The 6,750-nt window shown below is 41.7% G+C and overlaps 1 protein-coding gene across 1 annotated transcript in view; it reads right to left on the reverse strand.

Moving 5' to 3' along the window:
- RNF138 (ring finger protein 138, E3 ubiquitin protein ligase) overlaps window positions 1–6,750 on the reverse strand; it is a 38,742-nt gene that overhangs the window by 30,921 nt on the left and 1,071 nt on the right. The gene's annotated exons all lie outside the window — the stretch shown is intronic.

The raw sequence follows: 6,750 nt of genomic DNA on the forward strand, positions 1-6,750 counted from the left end.
TATAAAATAATAAAATAAAATAAAATAGAGGTATTCAGGTCTTTTATCTCCAATTTTACTATTCCTTCCTCTGTACAAGCAAGCATATTTCCATATATATATATCTCAATCACTAACACCCAGCTCCAAGGGGGCAGGGATCCTATCTATTTGCTCTTTACAATATCCCTGGCACCTAACAGTGCCAGGCACCTATTAGGCAGTCACTAATATTTGCTAAAGCAATGAATGCCAATTTACCTTAATTTAAAAATTATTAAATCGCTTAACCAAAAGATGTAATTGACAGTTCTCAAATCAAAACCACGAGCATGTTCCATGAACAAGACACTTCACTAGAGCTGCAACCATTCTTGTGTGATGTATCAGAAATATTTGTTTGTATCTACCCTTTGACCCAGCAATTCCATTTGTCAGAATTTAGCTGGCAGGAAAATCTCTCATATGTGAAACGATATATTAGTAGGCTTAAATAAGTAAAAGGAGATCTTGGATGCTGCCTTTATAAAGCTTGAAGTCTAACCAGTGAAAATGACATTGGTCAAATCATCTGATTCCAAAAATGTTGTGATTACAAACTGTGATAAGAGGTAAAAAGAATGGCTAGGTGCGGTGGCTCACACCTGTAATTCCAGCACATGGGAGGCTGAGGTAGGCAGATCATTTGGGGTCAGGAGTTGGAGACCAGCCTGACCAACATGGTGAAACACCGTCTCTACTAAAAATACAAAAAAATTAGCCAGGCGTGGTGGCGCATGCCTGTACTTCCAGCTACTCGGGAGGCTGAGGCAGGAGAATCTCTTGAACCCATCGGGTGGAGGTTGCAGTGAGCCAAGACTGCACCACTGCACTCCAGCCTGGGCAACAGAGCAAGACTTCGTCTAAAAATAAAATAAAATGAAATAGAGATATTCAGGTCTTTTATCTCCAATTTTACTATTCCTTCCTCTGTACAACCAAGCATGTTTCTTCAGACACAAAACGAATTATTCTCATCTCACTTTGGGCTGGAACAGAAAGTGCTAGACAGAATTATTTCAAAACAAAGCAGAAGTAGGAAGGAAAATGGTACAAATCAAGAATTACTAAAACTAATTTTCATGTTTCTGAAAAGGCCCGTATCTTCAGAATAGGGCATTACCCTATAACCAAAAAAGTTCTCTTTACATTTCTCTCAACTTTAAACTAGCAGATGCTAGATGAATTTCCGTTATGCATTCTCCCAACAAAAGGCTAATCAACAATACTGCGAGAGTAAAAACAATATTCCCACTCATCATGCTCCCAATTTCAGTATAAATTAAATAATTTAAAATCTGGCACTTAGTCTATCTATCTTCCTAGTCTATAATTGAGATCATTCCCCAAAAAAACTTCAAAAAAAAAAAAAATCAAAGGTTTTAAACTAGTCTTCAAGATTTAAAATGAAGTCAACCTTTTGTTATATAATTAAATAGCACAGACTTTAGGAAACAAAATTATTTTAAAGTATATACTTAGAGCATAACTTCTCAAGTAACAAGATACCAATAAAGCTGTTAAAATTACAAAAAGCCAGATGCTGTGGCACTTACCTGTAGTCCCTGCTGCTCAGAAGGGAGGACTGCTTGAGGCCAGGAGTTTGAGATCAGCCTGAGCAACATAGCAAGACCCCATCTCTAAAAAATTTTAAACTATAAGAAGTATATTGCCAGGCGCAGTGGATCACACCTGTAATCCTAGCACTTTGGGAGGCCGAGGCAAGCGGATCACTTGAGGTCAGGAGTTCAAAACCAGCCCAGCCAACATGGTAAATCCGTCTCTACTAAAAATACAAAAAATTAGCAGAGTGTGGTGGTGCACACCTGTAATCCCAACTACTTGGGAGGCTGAGGAAGGACAATCACTCGAACCAGGGAGGTGGAGGTTGCAGTGAGCCGAGACCACACCACTGCATTCCAGCCTGGGCAACAGAGCGAGACTGCCTCAAAAAAAAAAAATTATATATATACACACACACACACACACACACACACACACACACACACACACACACACACACACACACACACACACACACACACACACATATATATACAGCCTGAGTAACAAAGTGAGACCCTGTTTTTACATTAATTAATTAGGCCGGGGCCAGTGGCTCATGCCTATAATCCCAGCACTTTAGGAGGCCAAGGCAGGCAGATCACTTGAGCTCAAGGGTTCGAGACCAGTCTGGCCAATATAGTGAAACCTCATTTCTAGTAAAAATACAAAAAAACAAAAATTAGCCGGGCATGGTAGTGCATGCCTGTAGTCCAGCTACTTGTGCCCGTAGTCCCAGCTACTCAGGAGGATGAGGCAGGAGAATCGCTTAAATCCAGGAGGTGGAGGTTACAGTGAGCCAAGATCCTAACACTGCACTCCAGCCTGGGCAACAGAGAGAGACTCTGTCTCAAAAATAAATAATTAATTTAAAATTTTTTTAAAATTAAGGATTAAAAAAAGTAAATATGAACTAAAAACTCGGGAATTGGATATTCAAGCTGGTCAAATAGGAAATTACACAAATTCGTGCTTAACAAGAAGTAGAAGTTCATTTTAAAAGATGCCTACTTACAGAGAGGCCTAAAAGCAAAAACGGATTAGATTTCCATTTTTAAGAGTTTAGCAAAGAATCAAACTTGTTATTATATGTAATTTTTATTGCAATAGTAGCTTACTTCTGCAGTGTACAAGAATTATTTCCTTGACTGTTCAAAACAAGGAAGAACAGAGGTTTCCAAGAGCCTTTGAAGATTACAGAATAAACACCAAAAGAGATAAACACCTTACTCCTACGCCAGTCTGTACTTTCTTCTGAAACCTTGCTTTGACTACCTGCTCAACTTTCATATTAATTTGTCTTAACATGTTTTCAAAATATTACATCTGCCAGGTGTGGAGGCTCTTGCCTGTAACCCCAGCACTTTGGGAGGCTGAGGCAGGAGGGCGGCTTGTGCCCAGGAGTTAGAGACTAGGTTGGGCAACAAAGCAAGTTTAAAAAAAAAAAAAACTTAACAGCCAGGTATGGTGGTGAGTGCCTGTAGTCCCAGCTACGTGGGAGGTTGAAGTGGGAAGATTTCTTGAGCCTGGGAGGTCGAGGTTGCAGTAAGCTATGATCATGCCACTGCACTCCTCACAACAGAGCGAGACCCTATTTCAAAAAAAATAAAAACAAAATTACATCTGACCACTCTAAGGCATCTGACAATGCTGACTGCTTCCTTAACAGTCATTTGCAGATTATTTGAATCCTCAGTTTCCACTCTCACTTTATTCCTGGTTTTCTTCCTATCCTTCTGTTCATTCCTTGTCAGGCTGCAATTTTCTCCACTCAGTATTTAAGTACGTATTCTCCAACACTTTGCTTTATCTAAGTGCTCTTCAATCTTTCCATTTATATACCTCACTCGGTGACTACGTCGACACCCACAGCTTTAGCTCCATGTATTCCAGATCTACATATGGTATATACACTTAACTACTGAACACATAGTCACCAAATCTTACACACTGTCCTTAAAATGTCAGGAGTCTCTCTGCTCCATTCCTACTGTCAATTCCTTAGTTCAAGTTCTAATCATTTCTCTCCCTGACACATCAATGAATGACCTCTTCACTAGTCTCAGCACTATCAAGCTGAAAATCCTGCTATGAAGGTAAATTTTCTAAAAATGAAATTTGGCCATGCTGCTCCTCTGCCAAAAATTATTTACTAGGTCTAGTATTATTCATTAGGTTATCTAATTATTTAATAGGTTTTCAGGAAAACGCTCAAATTAGCTTACACAGTAAGTTCCTGCCAATAACTCTAAGCTCCATCTCCACTACGCTGTCTTTGACTCCAGCCAAATTTCAAAGTCCAGCTCACATTCATCCTTTGTACCCTCCTTGACTCTGGCATTCCCCACAAACCCTGAACACAAACCCTGACCTAAGGTGTTACTTCATCTAGGAAATCATCCCTATCCTTTAGGCTAATTTAGATACCTGCTCTAGATGCTCACATAAAATATCTTCTGTATCAACCACACTCATATATAGGTCTCTCCAGCAGACTATTAACAGTCTCCAGGGAAACAGTACTTAGTAGTCCCTGCACCAGACAAATAGAAAGCATTCAACAACTGCAGGGAATGAATGGGGATTAAATGGGAATTTATATTTTAGTAATGTTATTCTAATGATAATGAACTTGCTCCTTTAACTAGTCAAATCCTTTCCTGTCATTGAAATGGCAATTAAAATTTTTCATTTTCTAACTGATCCACAGTAACCCAAAGCCCTTATCATTTCAACTCTCTATTCATGAATCAAAAATTGATTTTGTAGCCAAATATAAATTTCTTTAAAGGCACAGGTCTGTCCTTTGTGAAGAAGGCAGGGCAAATGACATAGATAACTATGTTACTTAAAAAATAGGTCAGGTGCCATGTCTCATGCCTGTAATCCCAGCACTTTGGGAGGCCAAGGCAGGAGGCAAAGGCAGAGGATGATTTCAGCCTGGGAGTTCAAGACCTGACTGGGCAACATAGTGAGGCCCTGTCTCTATAAAAAAGAAAACAAAATTAGCCAGGCATGGTGGCATGCTCCTGTAGTCCCAGCAACTTGAGAGGCTGAGGCGGGACGGTTGCTTGTACGGGGGAAGTCAAGGCTGCAATGAAACGTGATCACACCACTGCACTCCACCTGGACAACAGAGCAAGACCATGTCTCGAAAAAATAATAATTTTTAAAAATTCTCTCCAACTCCCCCACTAAACTCCTTCCAACTGATTAAGATCCTGTTCCTCCATTACCACCTCTTCCAAATTAAACTTTTTTCTCCCTCTGCCTATTCTTTAATTCACTGTTCAGGCAGAACTGTCTAAGCATAATGAGTTGATTTGAGAAAGGTCCTGAATTAAAAACAATCATCTCCAACATTTTCCACAGTCTTGAGGTCAAACCAAATTATAGTCCTTGTTTAAAATGTCCCACAAGGGAAGTGGACTGGAGCAATCTACACGGAATTTTGGGGAGTGCTAAAAAATTACAATGAGGCCCATGAGGTCAATGAACCAAAGGATAATTAGAACGATTCTATCCAAAAAAATACCTGCTTTGTATATATACAGTTAGCAGCTATTATTACAACTTCCTCTCACCTTGCCCTCCTCCCTCCCTTTTATCTACCCACTGCCAACACAGCACTTAAATTTTTTTATATATTGGAAAGGGACCAAGTTATGCTAGATTAAAGGTGAAAGATCTATATTGTGCCCTAGACACCTCCAAACCTTTTTTTTTTTCCATGTCAGATGGGTAATGCGCTGACCTTGTAACAAGGTTTGAGGGTGGCACATCTCACACATGCCTGTGAACACTCAATCATCACATTATGAACTACAAAAGGATCCCTCAAAACATTTCTCTAAGAATCTGCATTTGTTGCACAAAATAATAAGATGTCATTCATCTCCCTGAAACAGAGCGAAAGGGTAACTGGCATAATCTCTGTCATGAAAATCCACACACTCTTGGCTCACACAACCAGCACAAAATACAAATAAAGTAGACAGTGCAGTTAAGATTGGGGAACAAAATGAGAAGAGTTGGTATCAAGAAAACAACCAGAGTAAGGGCATTTGCAATTAAGACCCAAAAATTCAATCCATCCTTTACAAAATTATAGAGCCTCACCTCGGGGGGGAAAAAAAAAAAAAAGTGGAACGAGAATGAAATACATTTAGAAGAAGGTTAGTCAATTCTTTTCGGTTGTTTGCAAGCAAACGTAACTTTCAAGCCTGAGTGTATTTTTTAAAAATAAAGACTTTCAGGCCCCACCTGCCCGAAAATTCTTTTGTAAGTTTGGAATGGAGCCTGGGAATTGGTATGTTTACTTAAAAAGTTCCCGGGGGACTCTGATCATCAGTCAGGTCTGTCAGAAGGGCTACACACCTTTTCAAGAAGGGCTCTTTCCAACCCTTACTCACACCCCTAGCCGTCCATAAAATCTTATCAAAGTTCTTGTAAATATGCCTGCCAATCAAACGCACGCGTCATCTCACCCAACCCCTCTGTGTTCTCCCCCACCCTGGGTAGCATTTCATTCCCGTTCCTCATAACAGAAGTCCTCCTTTCTCCTCTCCACCCTTGTATTAATCAAGTAATAAGCAGAAAAGTAAAACAAAGGGGAACGCTCACTTCAATGCCCGAAAATCCTGTCAGTTTTAACAGACCAGAGAAGAAAACTCATTCTAGATCCCTCTAACACACAGTGGACTGGAAACGAAACAAAACGCTCTGGAGGGTGTTCTGTGAAGCAGGGTTGAGGGGAAGTTACAGAAGAGCTCTTGGACCGAGGGGACGGACCAAGGTTCTGAAAGAGGAAACTTGAAAGCTGGGCAGGTCGCGGGGCGAGCGGGCCCGCGCGGGCACCGCCGGCCGCTTCTGACACTCGACACCCCAACCTTCACCCGGGTTGCTAAGAAACAAAAAAAGGCTCCAAGTTCCCTGTAATTCCTCCCGGGCCTGGCGGGGACTACAGGGGCCTCCGGGGCCTGAAGACGCCGCAGGGAACGGCCTGGCCACTGCCCCGGGGGCGCGAAAGCCAGGGAGAGCGGGAGAGCGGGAGCTCGGGCTGAGGGGGCAGGACGCAGAGAGCGGGCCCCGAGGCTGAGGAGGGAGGCCCGGGGCTCTGAGGGGCAGGGAACGGGACCTCGGGAAGGCTGCGACGCTCGAGCAGGCCGC

This window comes from Colobus angolensis, unplaced genomic scaffold, assembly GCF_000951035.1.
Source record: "Colobus angolensis palliatus isolate OR3802 unplaced genomic scaffold, Cang.pa_1.0 Scaffold220, whole genome shotgun sequence".
Lineage (NCBI taxonomy): Eukaryota > Metazoa > Chordata > Mammalia > Primates > Cercopithecidae > Colobus > Colobus angolensis.